The sequence below is a fragment of the Stegostoma tigrinum genome, chromosome 4 (assembly GCF_030684315.1).
Source record: "Stegostoma tigrinum isolate sSteTig4 chromosome 4, sSteTig4.hap1, whole genome shotgun sequence".
In the NCBI taxonomy this organism is placed as follows: Eukaryota; Metazoa; Chordata; class Chondrichthyes; order Orectolobiformes; family Stegostomatidae; genus Stegostoma; species Stegostoma tigrinum.
In genome coordinates, this window is record NC_081357.1 from 70882971 (window position 1) to 70903580 (window position 20610).

At 43.3% G+C, this 20610-nt stretch overlaps 1 protein-coding gene across 5 annotated transcripts in view; it reads left to right on the forward strand.

Moving 5' to 3' along the window:
- The window catches only part of LOC125452490 (A-kinase anchor protein 7-like), a 163150-nt gene that overhangs the window by 85952 nt on the left and 56588 nt on the right, over nucleotides 1-20610 (forward strand). The gene's annotated exons all lie outside the window — the stretch shown is intronic.

Below are 20610 nucleotides of genomic sequence, written 5' to 3' on the forward strand. Positions count from 1 at the left end.
TTATAATAATACTACTTCCCACCAAACCATGCAGCTTCCTGACTTGGGCCTGTATTTCCATTTGTTCACAAACACTAGCTCAAAAATCTTCCTCCCTTCCTAATAGCACTATGGGTATGCCAGTTGGTATGGACTGCATCAATTCAAAAGAGCACCTTACTGCCACGTTCTTAAGGGCAATTGGGGATGTGTAATAAGTATTGGCTTGGACAGCAAAACTTACAATGCGTGATCATAGACAAATATTAATAATTCTCTCGTTACAATTGTGTCAAAATTCCTACACCGTTGTAGAGACTTCAAAAAAGAAGGGCGAAAGAAATAAAATAATGGTGCATTTAATGTCAGGATAGAAAGTCAGCATGTTTGCATACTTCAGTCCTTTATGATCTCCATTGAGACCAATAATTTTTTTTTAAAAAAATGAATTTCCAGCAACCTGCTTAAAGAAAATTCACCACAAGATTTAAATTTTTAAAACTTACTGCAATGAGCAAAATAAGATAACCATTCATAAGATATTATTTGGTAAAATTTGGTTGACTGTGGCATCAAGGAACCCTATCAAAACTAGGGTAAATGGAAATTGGGTTGGAGGGACCACTGCTGTGGTTGGATGCATACCTAGAACAAGGGAAGATAGTTGTAAGAACACAGCAGGTCAGGCAGCATCAGAGGAGCAGGAAAGTTGACGTTTCAGGTCAGAACCCTTCATCAGAACTGGGGAGGGGGAAGGGAGCTGGGAAATAAATAAAGGGAGGGGTGGGGCTGGGGGAAGATGGGTGGGATGTTGATAGCTGGTGCAGGTGAGGGTAGTAGGGATTGGTCAGTGGGAAGGGTGGATACATGGGGAGGAAGATGGACAGGTTGTGTCAAGCCTAAGAGGTGGGGATGAGAGGGAGGGTTGGACATGGGATAAGGTTTGGGTGTGAGGAGATTTTAAAACTGGAGAATTCTACGTTCAGGCCATTGGGCTATAGGCCCCCGAGGCAGAATATGAGGTGTTGCTCCTCCAGTTTGCATTTGGCACTGGAGGAGGCTCAGGATGGACATTAAAGAATTATAATGGGAATTAAAATGGTTAACAACCAGAAGGCATTGTAGATTATAGCATACTGAACGCGGATCCTCCATGAATCTATAATCAACAACATCTCTGGTCGCTGGCCATTTTGATCCCCCCCCCACAATGTGGTAGTTCAAGACTACTACTTTGAAGGTTGGTTTAAGTGGTTTGTGAGGCATAGTGATGCCAACAGCATGGGTTTAATTCCTGCAATAGCTGAGGTTACCACAAAGGATTCTCTTCCTCAGACTTCTCCCCTCACATGAGGTGTGGTGAGCCTCAGGTTAAACCACCACCAACTGTCTCTTTCTCGCTACAGGATTGCTAGAGTAACTCACCGCCTCACTCCCCACATCCTGTCCACCTCCTGCGAGGCGCAAGCCATCTGTGACAGGATATTCCTACTTGCCGCTCCAAAAACACTAAAGAAGCTTGACACCATAAAGCACAAAGCAGCCTTATTCATTGATTAGTACTACATCCATAAACATCCTTCCACTGCCAGCATGAAGTAACAGCAGTGTGTGCCATCTACAAGATGCACAGCAAAAATTCACCAAGACTCCTTACAATATATTTATGGAACCATAACTACAGAAGGGTAGCAGATACATGGGAATGCTACCACCTGTAAGTGTCTCTCCAGACCACTCACCATCCTGGTTTGGAAATAGCTGTACACCAACACCTTCTCAAAGGCAATTAGGGATGGGTAACGATGCTGGCCAAGCTAGCAACACTTGCATTCCATGAATGAATACAAATAAAATAGCTTGGGGGGGGTGGTTATGCATCTGATGTTATAACTGTTTAAGGTAAGGTTTTCTTACTTATTTTGTAATGCAGCCCCTACACCACAAGTTATGTGTAACACCATGCCGTCAGTCGGCCTGTAGTTTTAGAGGATCCACTCAAGTTACTGTCATATCCTGTTCTGCTGAGTCATAATGTCCGATATCTTTTTCCATTGTGTCTGGGAATCCCTGAACTGACTTTGGGCAGCAAAGGTTCCTGTCCTGGCACATAAACGCAAATTTTAGTGTTGTTAAATGCGCAAAATTCACTTTTCACTAAGAGAATCAGTTCCGCCTAGCATCAATAGCCTGTGTCTTTGATCCGTAATTCTTCTTTCCTCTGTCCCCTCGCCCTCCATCTCTTTGCACCCTCCTTCCTTTCCCCCGTCCTCTCTACCTAATTCCCTGCTTTCCCCCACCCACTCGCTCCTTCCACCTCTCCCTCTTTCTCGGTCTCTAGACCCTTCATCAGAGAGGGGGGATGGGGAGAGGGCTCTGAAATAAATACTTGTACTTTATATTTGTAGCAACTCAGAGATGACCTGATCTAAATTGTCCCTCTTTAAAATTCATAGCTAACCCTTCTATTCAATTTTTAATTAAGTTCGCAAGTGCTCAGTCTAGATCAGAAAACCTAAAACTGATCCATATTCAGGGCAACTTGTAGTGGCTAAAAGTTAATATATTCACTCCAGTGCCAGAAGGCTGGGTTTATCTACTTCTGCTTCTACTGCTGTGGTTTTCTGCCTCTGGCTTCACTCTTCCATCAGTGTCTGTAGTCCAGCAGTGACCTGTTACCACCGGCCTGCTGGAACACCTGGGGCTTCTCTGCACCTGCCCAGTGCTTGCATTAACCCAGACATCCACTGCTGCGTTGGTCAGTCAGAGTTTTTATAGCACGGGGAAAGGCTTTCAACCCATTGTGTCCATGCCGGTTATCAAGCACCTATCTACTTCTAAACCCATTGTATGCTATGACACTTCAGGTTCTTATCTAAGTACTTAAATGTCTTGAGGGTTCTCACCTCTACCAACTTTTCAGGCAGTAAGCTACTGGCACCCATCATTCTTTGAGTGAAAAGAAATTTCCTCAAATTCTTCTTGCCTTAAAACTGTGCCCCTTGATTATTGAGCCTTTGCCTGAAGAGAAATGTTCCTCCCTATTTGCCCTGCTTATGCTCCTCAGGGCTTTGTATACCTCAATCAGATCTCCCTCTCAGCTTTCTTGGCTCTTATATAAAATCCCTAGGCTGTCTAGTCTCTCTTCATAGCTTTGGTTCAATTAATAAGTTAATTCAGCCAAGATTTCTTGAAACTAATTGTTGAAAATGAAAACATGAAGCTTGAGCAATTAAAACCTGAGAAGTTGTAACATTAGGCTTCAGCTGCTAATTCATTCTCTCTTATTTTTTGATCATCATTGCAAATGTACCTGTTTTAGGATATCTGCCTCTTTTTAATGCTAGTCTGTTTCAATTGTTTTGACAATCAGGGGATCACTGAAAGACTGAGCCACTTGTACTGGTGATAATATTAAGCATATTTTACGCTGCTAATGAACCAGCCTTTGGACTATTTATATTAGAATCTATTTGTTGAAATAATTATCACCAGTTGGTCTGTGAATTAAAGGAATTTAGAAGTAAATTATAATCAGATTTGAGATACTGATAATCTCTGATTAACACATTATGCAAAGGATTATATCCTGTAACCTTGCTTTAAAATTTTATCACTGAAGGGATGAATGGCTTCCCCCTCACACTTTGTTAGAGAGCAGAACATGTCTCAATGTTCCTAGACCACGAAAAACCACATTGCATTTCCGTTCTAAGCAAAGTTCATTGCCAGCTCACATAACAGTTGGGATGCTTCTGAATTAGGAAGAGAAAACCTCTAGTTCTCCACTCCCTTTCATTATGTTTGACATCTGTCGGGATGTATGATTGTGTGGGTGTTAGATTATGTAAAGTTGAACTTGGCTGGGCTTCCCTATATGGCCCACTTCTCTGCTAACACTGACTATCTAGGCTCATCAGTAAACAGATAATGGAGCAATCCGTCTAGATATGTAGCGAGACCTGGATAACATCCAAATTAGGGCTATCAAGTGCCAGTTGTTAACCATGGCTAACAATAGAATCCCAACTTCACATTCAACAGGATTGCTGTTGCTAAATCCTCCAACTATATTTGATCTTTGATTTACTTTGATTTACCATTAACAACATTCTGAACTGGACTATCTAAACAAGTACTGTGGCTACAAGAGCAGATGAGAGGCCAAGAATCCTGCAGCAAATAACTCACGTTCTGAATTCCCAAAGTCTAAATACAAGACACAAGTCAGGGGTATGATCGAGTGCTGTCCTCATTTGTTGGATGACTGCAGTTTGACCAATGTTCCAGAAGATTGACACTCTCCAGGTCACAGCAGGCGGCTTGATTGGCTCCACTACCTTAAACATGTATTCCCTCCACCAGTGACGCACTGTAGCAGCAGTGTGCATCATCTACAAGATGCACTGCAGTAGCTCACCAAGGGTTCTCTGTCCATGACCTATACCACCTGAAAGGACAAGGGCAGCAGATACGTGGGAATAATACCACCTTCAGGCTCCCTCCAAAGGCACAGATCATCTTATCTTTGAACTTTCTTACTGTTCCTTCAGTGTTACTGCGTCAAAATACTGCAACTCTTTTCCTAACAGCACTTGTGGGACACCCAAGAGTCAAATGCAGTTCAAGAAAGTGCCTCACTACCACTGAAAGGCAGTTTGAATGGGCAATAAATGTTAGCCTGGCAAACAATGCCTGAATCCAGTGAAAGAAGATTTAAAACATGGTTATTTGCTTAATGCATCAAGGTTGCCACTAACTATGCAGCCAAACCTGATCTAAAGGAGGAAGAAAACTAGAAAACGTTTGCTTAACCACACTCTTTTTCAAGCTTTTCTGAGAGGGGCTGACTGAATCGTGCTAATTGTCCAGTTTTATTTCACTTGAGAGCATTGAAAGTTGACTACGAGTATGTGAGATTAAAGCCAAGCCCACCCCATAAAGGATGAAAAGTTCCATTAAATGAGGTGTACTAGTGATCAAGTAGAATATTCCTAACCCATATTTCTGATTTTATTGAATTCAGCGTTGTGGGTTTTGAAACCTCAATTGCTATTCCGCAGAGTTTAGTTAATTGCACTATTATTCTAATGTGTTATGACAGATGGTTTATGTCCTGGTATTCAAGATTCATCTCCCTGACCGTTTTGTAAATCACCTTGAATACCATTTGTTTTACTATGTTTATGGGATGCGGGTGCTACTGGCCAGGCCAGCATTGATCGCGTACCCCTAACAGCCCAGAGGACGGTTAAGAGTCACCTACATGGCTGTGGGTCTGGCGTCACATGTAGGCTAGACCAAGTGAAGATGGCAGTTTCCTTCCCTGAAGGAGGCCACTTAACTAGATGGAGTTTTATGACAATTAATAACAGCTTTGTGGTTTTCATTAATCTTCATTCTTAATTTCAGACTTGTATTAAATTCAAATTCCAGCATCTACCATGGCACGATTTGAACTTTGGTCCCCAGAACAGTACTTGTGTTTCTAGATTAATAGCCTAGTCATAATACCACGTGGCCATCACCTTCTCTCTTCCCCTTGTTTTTTTGTTTCACTCTGGTACAGCTACAGCATACATTCAGGCTGCTTAGTGCCATGGGGCACAGTGGCCCTGATAGATGTGTGTTAAACCAGTAAAAGGATGCAAAATTGACATTTGTTCCTAAAGTATTGTGACCATTAGAATTGCCTTCATTGACTGACTGCCACATGGATTACCGGTGGCAAGATGGCACTAGCGGTACAATGGGAAGCAGGAGTAATGCATTAAAGCATTTTAGAAGTACAGAGCAACCAGAGTGGCCAACCCTGGTTTACAGGCTTCAAAAACCTGATGTTGATATCATCTAACCACTGCTTAGTTTGCCAAGGCTGGATAGAGTTAAGATTGAAGACAATGTCCTTCAAAAGATTTCCTAATAGCATTTAAAGTGTACTGCAACAAAATTTAATTGATGCTGCTACGTCAAATTGTAATCAAAAAAGTGTACTAACTCCATCTGCAGGTACAAAGTTAGCAAGACACCAACATTTCTGTAATTTTATTTACACTACAGGAGTGTTGTCAATTTTTAAATCATCTATCGTATATGTACACACACACAACTGACGAACATTTTAAATTTGTATCCAGATTATTTTATCTGCATCATATATACAGCTGTCTCTATGTTTTACTATAGTTATTACAGCTTCTTAATAGTGGGTGTGGGATCCAACATAGTAATTGCCCACTATTTCACTATGTTCTAAATATAAATTGCTTTTTGCCTTTCCAAGTATGACTTGTCTGGACTTGCATGCTCATTATGCGAAAGTTTAGCGAAGACTTCTAAAAAGAGTCAGTTTGGAACAAGTCATCTCCTGAAACAAATGCCTTTTTCCAAAATAACTGAAAGTTTTTTGGGGTGGGAAAAGGTGAAACAATTAGTCAGAACTTTGCCCTTTCATCTCTGGAAATTTTGAAAGGAATGAGTTTAGTTCGAATTGGAACTAGTTTTCCAATTGCTGACCCAATTCACTGACCATAGGAAATAATCACAGCCAGACATTTTGAACAATCTGCAAACTAGTAATCTCCTCATCTTTGGCATTAAAGCAGCTGATTTTTGTTGTTTTACCTGATTTCTCCCATTCTCCATTCTAAAATGCTGCTGTCATATTTGCAGTTTTCCAGATCAAGGTCACGACTTTGGAGTCTAGAGAGCTTTCATAAATTCTGATAAATGCAACTTGAATTTTGTTACTCATTTATTTTAAAGGGCAGGTCATCTCAGATGATAAAAATTTCTCTCCCAAACCCTATTAGTTCCTTGGCCACTATTTTTTGAACATGTAATCCATTTTCATTCCATTGCATATTTTTAGTCTTGGGCTGTTGTATAGTATTTTGTCCTTTTTTTCCATTATACAAACTCATACTAGTACTCATTGAACAAGTCTGCCATTTCCTTAATAATCATTATACTTTCCACTGTACTTAATAAAAAGCTTCTGTTGACAATCATTGCTACACACTGACAATCTTAATCTTTCCGTGTCACTTTGGTCGATCATATGATCCTGGGTGTAATCCAGAGATTACTACCCTGAAGGTTCTGTTCCCACATCTAGATTTTTAGTCTCTTGAAATCTGTTTTCAGAATCTCAAAGCTAATCATATGTGCTCCTACATCTTGCCATCGGTAAACCACCATAAACCACAATCTTCTGCTTTTTGGCTTCTTTTTCATTCTTTTATATTTTTAAACTTCTAACAGTCCCTTCCAGTAGTTGTATGCTAACACCCCTCCTTGGGTGATCATTATTTTGTTGCAGTTCATTATCTGAGTCCCACTAATTTTCTAAACATTTGTGAATTCAACAGTGAGGCGCAAGACTTTATGTTGGAACCCAGTTCCTGCAAATCTTGTCAATTTTTAGCTTAGCATACTACGATTTCTGAAATGTTTAAAATAGACAATTAGTGCTGGATTTTTTTTCTGATGTGCATTTAATTAGTTTGGTAAATAGTCAGCAGAAAAGTTAGTTGAATGAAGCTTTTGAAATTTGTTCTTTGGCCTTTCTTTAAATAATATAAGCTGGAGAAATATATTACTGAGACCACATCACAGAACAGACTTTCAGTTTTGGACAAAAATAGGAAGCACAAGGCTAAGTCAAAAGAAAAACCTTTTTAAAAACGTTAAAAGATATTCCACAGGTTATTTTAATTGTGTCATTGCAAAATGTGCACTTTTTACTTTTAACAGTTGGAGATTAGTTTCTCAAGGGGGGGGAAAAAGACACTTTTTAATGTAGAGGTAGTAAGAATTGCACATGCTGGAGTGAGCGTTAACACAGTATGGAGCTGGAAGAACACAGCAGATCAGGTAGCATCAGAGGAGCAGGAAAGCTGATCTTTCAGGTTGGGATCCTTCTCCAGAACTGGGAAGGAGGAAGGGAGCTGTGAAATAAATTGAGAGAGGAGGGGAGGGGCTGGGGAAGGTAGGTGATAGGTGAGGGCAGGGGATTGGGGATTGGTCAGTGGGATGGGTGGGGCTGATAGGTGGGAGAGAAGATGAACAGGTTGTGTTGGGTCAAGGTGGGGATGAGAGGAAGAATTGGTCATCGGATGAGGCCGGGGGTGGAGTGATTTTAAAACTGGTAAAACCCATGTTTAGGCCATTGGGTTGTAGGCTCCCAAGGTGGAATATGAGGTGCTGCTCCTCCAGTTTGCAGATGGTGTCATTGTGACACTTTTTAAAGTAGATATTTTTTGTGAAAAGTATTAGAATCCCTACAGTGTGGAAACAGGCCCTTGGACCCAACAAGTCCACACCGAACCTCCGAGCATCCCACCTGGACCCATCCCCCTATAACCCACCTAATCTACACCTCCCTGTACACTGTGGGCAATTTAGCATGGCCAATCCACCTAACCTGCACATCATTGGACTGTGGGAGGAAACTGGAGCAAACCCACGCAGACATGGGGAGAATGTGCAAACTCCACACAGACAGTCACCTGACACTGGAATTGAACCCGGGTCTCTGGCACTGTAAGGCAGCCGTGCTAACCACTGTGTCACCGTGCCGCCCTAAAGTAGTTAATGTAAAAATTATAACACTCTAGAGACGACATTATTTAAAGTTCATGTTTTCTCACTAGATAGTTAAAAGCCCTACAGTCTTCATTAAACTCGTTCCCAATTTATTACTGCATGAAACATGTTGGAACAGAGTGGTAAGTTAATCCCTCATGTCACTAATTGTCACAGTCATCATTTGGGCCTACCAGAGGACATCCAGAATGTCTGAGCTACGCTGTGGGCTATTAAAATATGTATATAAGCATAACTGAGAACATATATATAAATGAGTATTGGGTCATTTATGAAAGAGAATGGTTACAGCAGAAAAGGTTATTTAGTCCTTTCCTGCAGGCCACATTTTCTGCAAGAGTAACAACAATGTCTCTTATTGGATATGATCAATCTAAATATTGCTCCTTGACAATCAGTGGTTACCACAATCAACCATCCTGGGGGGTTACCACTGATCAGAAACTCAACTGGATTTGCTTTATTTATATAGTGGCTACTGTAGCAGGTCAGGGGGTAGGAACACTGTGCTGAGAACTCACCTACTGCCTCCCCAAAGTCTTTCCACCTGCTACAAGGCAGGAGTATGATGGAATACTCTCCACTTGCCTGGATGGGTGCAGCTCCAACAATACTCAGGAAGCTTGATGCGATCCAGGATTTGCACCGCATCCACCCCCTCCACCACGGATGCTCGGTGGTAGCAGTAAGTAATATCTACAGGATGCACTGCAGGAATTCACCAAAGATCCTTAGACAACACTTTCCAAACCTGTGACCACTTCCATCTAGAAGGACAGGGCAGCAGATACATGGGAACATACTAGCTGCAAGTTCCTCTTCAATCAACTTACCATCCTGACTTGGAAATATACCCCCATTCCTTCACTGTTGCTGAGTCAAAATCCTGGAATTCCCTCTCTAAGGGCATTGTGAATCAGCCTATAACATGTGGACTGCTACCACTAGCTTCACAAGGGCAGCTTAGGGATGGGCAATAAATGCTGGCCTTCCAGTGACGCTCACCTCCTATAAATAGGCAAAAATAAACTCTGATAATGGGAACTGCAGATGCTGGAGAATCCAAGATAATAAAATGTGAGGCTGGATGAACACAGCAGGCCCAGCAGCATCTCAGGAGCACAAAAGCTGACGTTTCGGGCCTAGACCCTTCATCAGAGAGGGGGATGGGGTGAGGGTTCTAGAATAAATAGGGAGAGGGGGGGAGGCGGACTGAAGATGGAGAGAAAAGAAGATAGGTGGAGAGAGTATAGGTTGGGAGTTAGAGAGGGGATAGGTCAGTCCAGGGAAGACGGACAGGTCAAGGAGGTGGGATGAGGTTAGTACGTAGGAGATGGAGGTGCGGCTTGGGGTGGGGGGGAAGGGATGGGTGAGAGGAAGAACAGGTTAGGGAGGCAGAGACAGGTTGGACTGGTTTTGGGATGCAGTGGGTGGAGAGGAAGAGCTGGGCTGGTTGTGTGGTGCAGAGGGGGGAGGGGACGAACTGGGCTGGTTTAGGGATGCGGTGGGGGAAGGGGAGATTTTGAAGCTGGTGAAGTCCACATTGATACCATTGGGCTGCAGGGTTCCCAAGCGGAATATGAGTTGCTGTTCCTGCAACCTTTGGGTGGCATCATTGTGGCACTGCAGGAGGCCCATGATGGACATGTCATCAAGAGAATGGGAGGGGGAGTGGAAATGGTTTGCGACTGGGAGGTGCAGTTGTTTATTGCGAACCGAGCGGAGGTGTTCTGCAAAGCGGTCCCCAAGCCTCCCCTTGGTTTCCCCAATGTAGAGGAAGCCACACCGGGTACAGTGGATGCAGTATACCACATTGGCAGATGTGCAGGTGAACCTCTGCTTAATATGGAAAGTCATCTTGGGGCCTGGGATAGGGGTGAGGGAGGAGGTGTGGGGGCAAGTGTAGCATTTCCTGCGGTTGCAGGGGAAGGTGCCGGGTGTGGTGGGGTTGGAGGGCAGTGTGGAGCGAAGAAGGGAGTCATGGAGAGAGTGGTGAACTGTTGCGTATACCGTACGTCCCTCCACCACCCCTACCATACACACAAAGTAAGACTACGTGACTTATGGATGGAGGGAAAGATTGGGAAGGCAGTTCATTTACAGAAAGATAAAAAGATCTGGCCTTTATAGATACCCTTGACATATGTGTCTTCACCCTGCTGCAGAGAGGAAAGACAATGGCAAACTACCACTGAACAAACGTACTGAGAAAATAGCTCAGGATGTAGCATTCTCAGACAATGAGGCAAGGAACTGCCTTCAGGCAAAGCACGCATAAATGTATAAATTTCAAAATGCAGTATTGGGGCACAGCAATTTTAAATTAGTTTTTCTCACCCCATCTCTCTCTCCTCATGCAGAATTCATTTGATGAAGACTTTCTAATGCTCCTTGAATCTATAATAAATATACTGCATAGTTTGTGTGAAAGTGCACATTGATGTGGAAAGTCAGCACAATGGGCCATTGCATCACCTAACACCTGTTGTTATTTTTACTTGAATTTACTACTCCCAACTTTGGCTAACAATAGACAGTGAAATATTTAAGATCTATAAGATTTTATGTTCAGATCTCCTGAAAAATAAATACATACGTATTGATGAATGAACATCATGCTGTTTGTGACATTTTTTCACACTTATGGGAATGATAAATCAAAAAAGCAACAAGACACACTGTTCTCAGTGTATGCATATAGAAGAAAAAGCATGTGGTTTAAGAGCAGACCCTTCATCAGAACGCTGTTAGTAGGTCCACGTGGACGAACAGATGAGCCACTTGCATTACTAAGGAGAGTGCGGAGATTGAATACTGATTAATTCATCAGGGGAGTGAAGTTGTCGTGGAGTTGCAGGCAGAATCAGATTCGTGGGGGTCTGTGGGCTATGAGAAAGAGCTGTAGAGCAATGGTAATAGGGGATTCGATAGCCAGGAGACACAGACAGGTATTTTTGCAGCTGCAGACATGAATCCACTTTACCATTTGGTGCCACAGTCATGGACGACACCATCCAACTGCAGAAGATACTGGCAGGCAAGACTGAACAGGTTGAGTTCTGTCTTGGAGACACAGGTTATGGGCTTGAGGACCTGTCTGCTGAAAGAGGTTAAGTCTAGGAAAGAGATTAAGAAGCAGCATCTTAAAGATAGTAATCTCTGAATTACTCTGAAGTGCCTCATGTGAGTGAGATTCGAACTAGGAGGTTGGAGCAGATGAATTGTTAACTCAAGAGGTGGTACAAGTGGGAGGGCTTTCAATTCCTGGGGTATTGGAACTGGATCAGGGGAATTGGGATATGTACAATCTGTGCCATTTGGACCTCAGCTGAACCAGAACAAATACTTTTGCAGGGAGGTCTGATGGTGATGCTAGGTGGGGTTTAAACTAATAGGAACCTGAGGGTGAATTTGGATGGAATAAATTCAGAAATGAAAATGAAGGCAGAAAATGAGTGAATGAGCCTGGAAGGCAAAGGAAATGAAGGTTTGAAAACACAGTCTGGCAGCACTTAAGGATACATACTTCAATGCAAGGTGTTTAGCTAACAAAATAGTCAAGCTGAGGATATGGATAGAAATGTGGAGGCGTACAATTACAGGTGTCACAGGAACGTGGCTTAAAGAGGGACAAGAAAGGCAGATCAATGTTTCTAGTTGCACGGTTGTCAGACAAGATAGCGGAATTAAAAAGGGTGAGGGATGCAGTGGCAGTTTTGATCAAAGGCAGTTGCAGTTGTGACGCAGATTGGAGCTATGAAACGAAGAAACAGGCAGCCACACAACTGGGAGTGTACAATAGACCCTGAAAAGTCAAGCGGGGAAAGAGAAGAACAAGTATGTAGATAACTCTGAGAATGAAAACAAACAAGAAGACAGTCTTTGTAAGGGATTTTTAACCACCGCAGTATTGACTAGGATTGCTTTAGTGTAAAAGAAATGGAAGGACCAGAATTTTTGAAGCACATTCATGGGAACACTTTTAGCCTGTGTGCAGGTAGGTCAACAAGAGAGGGTGCAGTTCTGGACTTATTTTTAGGAAATGAAGGTTAGCAGGTGGAAGGAGTGGCCAGTAGGGAATGTTTTGGTCATCATGATCATAATCCCGTTACTTTTAATATCATTTTGGAAAAGCGGAAAGAATGGAATTAAGGTTCTAAATTGAGGTGAGGAGTGATTTAGCAAAAAGAAAATGGATAAGAAACAGCTACATAAAGGAAAATGAGTGCTGGAGCAGTGGGAGCTGTTCAGAGAGAAAGTTCAAGACGTCAGAGTAAACATCATATTTCCACAAAGAGAATGGATTGGGCTGTGCCAGCCTGTCTCCTTGGATATCAAGGAGCAAACACGCAGGAAAGCTATGTCACACATAGAGAAATCAATCCAGCAGAAGTGTACAAAGTGTAATAAGTGAAATTGGAAAGGAAATTGGAGAAGTAAAGACAGCAGAAAAATAATATTGGCAAGTAAAATCTAAGTGAACCCAGTAATTTCATCAATACATGAACAGAATAACTAACAAAATCCTAAGATCCCTTAAACATCAAAAATGACCTGTTTAGAGGTAGAAGATTGGGGGTATGGTTCTTGATGAATATTTTCTATATTTTATGATGAAAGAAGAGGATGATGCAGACTCTGTACTTGAGGAAGAGTGTCAAATATTGACTTGATAAATGTCGAGAGAGGAAGTATTCAGGGAACTAGCACCCTTGAAAGTGGATATACCAAGGACTAAGCTAAATGTATCCCAGGCTGTTGTACAAAGAAGCCGGGAAATAATCAGTGGGTGATGCGACCATGACAGATATTGACAAAATAATGATATGTAAGTCACTCTAACATCTGTTAGGCAAATTGTTAAAATTAATTTTGATAACTGGGTTAAGCCTTCATTTAGGAAAGCATGAGTAACCAAAAACAGAACTGTCAGCATAGATTTGTTCTGTGAAATGTCTGACTAACTTGATGGAATTTTATGGAGAGGATTAATAATGTTGAGGTAGTCTACCTAGATTTTAGCAAAGTTTGAGTCAAGATCCCAAAGAACAGACTGTTTAAAAAAAGTAAAAGCTCATGGGATCTAGGGGAATTAGCAAGCTGATTACAGCAGCAGGAAACAAATGGTAATGGTTGATGTGATAATGGGAACTGCAGATGCTGGAGAATCACGATAATAAAATGTGAGGCTGGATGAACACTGCAGGCCCAGCAGCATCTCAGGAGCACAAAAGCTAATGGTTGATGGATGCTTTTGTGACTGGAAGGCTGTTTCCATTGGGGTTTCAAAAGACTCAGTACTTGATCCCCTGCTTTTTGTGGTATGTATTAATGATTGGTCTTCAGTCTAGTGGCATGATCAGGAAGTTTCAGATTATTTAAAATCGGGCGTGTGGCAATGCTTCTATGTGGAAGGAAGCTGTAGCCGGCAGGAGAATATAATTTGACTAATCAGGTAGGCAGAAAAGTGACAAATAGTACCTTAATCTGGAGAAATATGAATTGATGCATTTAAGGAAATCAAACTAGGCAAGGAAATACAAAAGAAAAGCAAAGATACCGAGAGGTGTTGAGGAAGTGGATGACCTTCATCTGTGTATCCACCCATACCTGTTAAATGAATAAATTTGGAATTGAACACTAACTATGAAACTGTTATTGTTTGTTGTATAAAATCCATCCGATTCACTAATGTCCTTTGGAGAGCGAAATCTGTGGTAGTTCCTTGGTCTGGCCTGCATGTTACTACAGATTCAGAGCAACACAATTGACTCTGAAACAAAAAGAAAGAACTGAAGAAGCTGGAAGTCAGAAACACAAAACAGAAGTTCTTGGAGAAACTCAGCAGGTCTGGCAGTATCTGTGGAGAAAGCAGAGTCAACATTTCAGGTCTACCAACCCTTCTTCAGAACAGATTGACTCTTAACAGCCCTCTGAAATGTCCTAGCAAACCTTCGCTGGTGTCAGGGGAAGGTGCCTTAGGGCTGTGTTGGCTTGTTGAGGGTGAAGGAAGTAGGGACCAGTGTGTCACTGCAACCGGCGAAGGTACAACACCTACCTTTTTACCTACTCGCTCCCCACTATCCAAGGGCCCAAACATACCTTCCAGGTGAAGCACCTGCACTTCTCAGAATCTAGCCTACTGTACTCACTGCTCACAATGTGGTCTCTACACTGGGGAAACAAAGCATAGACAGGGTGACCGCTTTGCAGAATATCTACATTCTGCTCGCAAAAAAGACCCTGAGCTACCTGTTACCTGCCACTTTAACTCACCACCCTGTTCCCTGGTCAACATCTCTGTCTCTGGCTTGCTGCAGGGTTCCAGCAAAGCTCAACGCAAGCTGGAAGAACAACACCTCATCTTCCACTTGGACACCCAGCAGCCCTCTGAACTCAATATTGAGCTCAATAATTTTAAGGCCTAAACTCTCCCATGTCCCAGCCCCTTCTCCCACACACCACGCATTGTTACCACATAGCCTGCCATTACACACTACCTGTTGTTAGTCACTAACAGTCTCCATTAACAACTGTTCACCCTCCCAACCTGACCACTGTCAACTCCTTTGTCTAACTGTTCTCTCTTTGAGCTCTTTTCTATCATTTACTCCCTAGCCCACCCCCTCCCTGTTTTCTGCATATAAACCGACATTTTCCCAGCTACAGTCAGTTCTGAGGAAGGGTCATTGGACCCGAAACATTAACTCTGATTTTTTCTTCACAGATGCTGCCAGACCTACTGAGCTTTTCCAGCAACTTCTGTTTTTGTTCCTGACTTACAGCATCTGCAGATCTTTCAATTTTTATTTGAAAGTCATCTGGACATGTAACTGAAGTCCTATAAGATTCAAAGATACAGACCAAGTGCTGGAAACTGGGAATCGGGTGGGTGATTTGTTTTCAGGTAGGTACAAATGTGATGGCTGGTGAGGCCTCCTTGTTGTAAAGATTTTCATATTTTTAAATTATTCTAAACATTGAAGAGGAACAATATACAGGAATATGGGAAGTGGACAGAGATGTTGCCTGTCGATGAATTGCTCTTTACAAGAACCAGCACATTTGGTCAAATGGATTTCTTAGTCATTAAATTGATTTTATTCTGAAAAGGTTGAGTGCCAGCAAATGAAGTGAATGGAGGAGTAAGAATTTAAAGAGTAATGGTTATTATCAGAAATTAGGACTCCTACCACACTGAAGCATTAATGGATTTAAATGTCAGTTAAACAATTAAAGGTTTATTTAAAGGTCAAGGACATGATATGTACAATTAGACCACATACATATTCAGCTAAATAGCTTTCTTACCTGGAATAACAATCATCTGTCTGTCTGTTGTCTTTTCAAGATCATCTTCAAGCTTCCAAATGGTGGCAGAGATTGCAATGATCTAAAGTTAGTAAGGTCAGTGATTCAATAGACAATAGGTGCAGGAGTAGGCCATTTGGCCCTTCGAGCCAGCACCACCATTCATTATGATCATGGCTAATCATCCACAATCAGTATCCTGTTCCTGCCTTATCCCCATAACCGTTGATTCCACTATCTTTAAGAGCTCTATCTATCTCTTTCTTGAAAGTATCCAGAGACTTGGCTTCCACTGCCTTCTGGGGCAGAGCATTCCATATATCCACCACTCTCTGGGTGAAGAAGTTTTTCCTCAGCTCTGTTCTAAATGGCCTACCCCTTATATTTAAACTGTTTCCTCTGGTTCTGGACTCCCCCATCAACGGAAACATGCTTCCTGCCTCCAGAGTGTCCAATCCTTTAATTATCTTATACATCTCAATCAGATCCCCTGCCATCCTCCTAAACTCAAGTGTATATAAGCCCAGTCACTCCAATCTTTCAACATATGATAGTCCCTCCATTCTGGGAATTGACCTCGTGAACCTACGCTGCACTCCCTCAATAGCCAGAATGTCCTTCCTCAAATTTGGAGACCAAAACTGCACACAGTACTCCAGGTGTGGTCTCACCAGGGTCCTGTACAGCTGCAGATGGACCTCTTTGCTCCTATACTCAATTCCTCTTGTTACGAAGGCCAGTATGCCATTAGCTTTCTTCACTGCCTGCTGTACCTGCATGCTTGCTTTCATTGACTGATGTACAAGAACACCCAGATCTCGTTGTACTTCCCCTTTATCTAACTTGACTCCATTTAGATAGTAATCTGCCTTCCTGTTCTTGCCACCAAAGTGGATAACCACACGTTTATCTGCCATGCATCTGTCCACTCACCTAGCCTGTCCAAGTCACTCTGTATTCTCATAACATCTTCCTCACATTTCACCCTGCCACCAGCTTTGTCTCATCAACAAATTTGCTAATATTACTTTTAATGTCTTCATCTATATCATTAATGTATATCATAAACAGCTGTGGTCCCAGCACCGAATCTTGTGGAACCCCACTGGTCACTGCCTACCACTCTGAAAGGGATCCGTTTATCACTACTCTTTGCTTCCTGTCAGCCAGCCAGTTTTCAATCCAAACCAATATGTTGCCCCCAATACCAAATGCCCTAATTTTGCTCACTAATCTCCTATGCAGGACTTTATCAAAGGCTTTCTGAAAGTCCAGGTACACTACATCCACTGGTTCTCCCTTGTCCATCTTCATAGATACATCCTCAAAAAATTCCAGAAGATTAGTCAAGCATGATTTCCCCTTTGTAAATCCATGCTGACTCTGACCTATCCTGTTACTGCTATCCAAATGATTCGTAATTTCATCTTTTATAATTGACTCCGGCATCTTTCCCACCACTGACGTCAGGCTAACCAGTCTATAATTCCCTGGTTTCTCTCTCCCTCCTTTCTTTAAAAGTGGGACAACATTAGACACCCTCCAATCCGCAGGAACTGATCCTGAATCTATAGAACCTTGGAAAATGATTACCAATGCATCCACGATTTCTAGAGCCACCTCCTTAAGTACCCTGGGATGCAGACCATCAAACCCGGGGACTTATCAGCCTTCAGACCTGACAGTCTATCCACCACCATTTCCTGCCTAATATAAATTCCCTTCAGTTCATCCATTACCCTAGGTCCTTCAGCCACTATAACATCTGGGAGATTGCTTGTGTCTTCCCTAGTGAAGACAGATCCAAAGTACCTATTCAACTCTTCTGCCATTTCCTTGTTCCCTATAATAAATTCACCATTTTCTGTCTTCAAGGGCCCATTTTAGTCTTAACCAGTTTTTTTCTCTTCACATATCTAAAAAAGCTTTTACTATCCTCCTTTATATTTTTGGCCAGTTTGCCTTTGTACCTTATTTTTTCTCCATGTATTGCCTTTTTAGTTATCCTCTGTTACTCTAAAACTTTCCCAGTCCTCCGGCTTCCCGCTCATGTTTGCTATGTTATACTTCTTTTTATCTTTATATAGTCCTTAACTTTCCTCGTCAGCCATGGCCGCCCCTGCCTCCCCTTAGGATCTTTCTTACTCTTTGGAATGAACTGATCCTGCACCGTCTGCATTATATCCAGAAATACCTGCCATTGTTGTTCTACTGCCATCCCTGATAGGGTATTGTACCATTGAACTTTGGCCAGCTCCTCCCTCATAGCTCCATAGTTCCCTTTATTTAACTGCAATACTGACACTTCTGATTCTCCCTTCTCCCTCTCAGATTGCAGATTAAAACTTATCACATTATGATCGCTACCTCCTAATGGCTCCTTTACTTCGAGATACCTGATCAAATCCGGTTCGTTGCACAACACCAGACCCAGAATTGCCTTCTCCCTGGTAGGTTCCAGTACCAGCTGTTCCAAGAATCCATCTCGGAGGCACTCCACGAACTCCCTTTCTTGGAGTCCAGTACCATCCTGATTCTCACAGTCTCCCTGCATGTTGAAATCCCCCATTACAACTGTAGTAATACTTTTGCGACAGGCCAATTTCAACTCCTGATTCAACTTACACCCTACATCCAGACTATTGATTCAGCCAAAGATTAGGTACAAGACTCATTTTGCTAAAGTAGTGCCAGCACATAAGGTGTAGCAGGTGGTGATGTGAAGTTGGATTCTCTACGCACTTCTCTTCCCTTTTGAGCAGCTTGTCTTGCACTGTATTATTTCTGTTCATTCATCCTGTCATGCTGCAGACCAAGGCATATGCTGACTAGATAACAAAGTGTGGAGCTGGATAAACACAGCAGGCCCAGCAGCATCTCAGGAGCACAAAAGCTGACGTTTCGGGCCTAGACCCTACATCAGAGAGGGGGATGGAGGGAGGGAACTGGAATAAATAGGGAGAGAGGGGGAGGCGGACCGAAGATGGAGAGAAAACAAGATGGGTGGAGAGGACAGTACAGGTGAGGAGCTAGGGAGGGGATAGGTCAGTAGGGAAGATGGACAGGACAAGGAGGCGGCTTTTGCTCCCCAGAGGAGCTCGAACAGTTCATCCACCTTACCAACACATTCCATCCCGACCTCAAGTTCACCTGGGCCATCTCCAACACATCCCTCACCTTCCCGGACCTCTCAGTCTCCATCTGAGGTAACCAGCTAGAAACTGAAGTCCATTTCAAGCCCACTGACTCCCACAGCTACCTAGAATACACCTCCTCCCACCCACCCTCCTGCAAAAATTGCATCCCCTATTCCCAATTCCTCCGCCTCCACTGCATCTACTCCCAGGATGAGGCATTCCACTCCTACTCATCCCAGATGTCCACGTTCTTCAAGGACCGCAACTTTCCCCCTGCAGTGGTCAAGAAAGTCCTTGACCACGTCTCCCGCATTTCCCGCAACACATCCCTCACACCCCGCCCCCGCCACAACCGCCCCAGAGGATCCCCCTCGTTCTCACATACCACCTCACCAATCTCTGGATACAACGTATCATCCTCCGACACTTCCGCCATCTACAATCCGACCCCACCACCCAAGCTATTTTTCCATCCCCACCCTTGTCTGCCTTCCGGAGAGACCACTCTCTCCGTGACTCCCTTGTCCGCTCCACACTCCCCTCCAACCCCACCACAACCGCAGGAAGTGCTACATTTGCCCCCATACCTCCTCCCTCAGCCCCATCCCAGGCCCCAAGATGACCTTCCATATCAAGCAGATGTTCACCTGCACATCTGCCAATGTGGTATATTGTATCCATTGTACCCGATATGGCTTCCTGTACATTGGGGAAACCAAGCGGAGGCTTCTCTTCCGCTTTGCAGAACCTCTCTGCTCGGTTCGCAACAAACAACTGCACCTCCCAGTCGCAAACCATTTCAACTTCCCCTCCCATTCCTCAGACGACATGTCCATTATGGGTCTCCTGCAGTGCCACAATGATGCCACCCTAAGATGCAGGAACAGCAAGTCATATTCCACTTGGGAAACCTGCAGCCCAATGGTATCAATGTCGACTTCACAAGCTTCAAAATCTCCCCTTCTCGCACTGCATCACAAAACCAGCCCAGCTCGTCCCCTCCCCCCACTGCATCCCAAAACCAGCACAGCCTCTCCCTGCTTCCCTAACCTGGTCTTCCTCTCACCCATCCCTTCCTCCCACCTCAAGCTGCACCTCCATTTCCTACCTACCACCTCATCCCGCCTCCTTGACCTGTCTATCTTCCTTACTGACCTATCCCCTCCCTACCTCCTCACCTATACGCTCTTCTCCACCTGTCTTGTTTTCTTTCCATCTTCGGTCCGCCTCCCCCTTTCTCCCTATTTATTCCAGTTCCCTCTCCCCATCCCCCTCTCTGATGAAGGGTCTAGGCCCAAAACGTCAGCTTTTGTGCTCCTGAGATGCTGCTTGGCCTGCTGTGTTCATCCAGCTCCACACTTTGGTATCATGGATTCTCCAGCATCTGCAGTTCCCATTATCACTCACACATATGCTGACTACGTTACTTACGACTGGAAGCAAGTGCTGTGAGCAGAAGCTTTGCAGTATAACCTGAGACTTTCAACCATCACAGGTAGACGGGATGGTTAAGAAGGCATTTAGCATGCTTGCCTTCATTGCTCAGACCTTTTGAGCATAGGAGTTAGGATGTCGT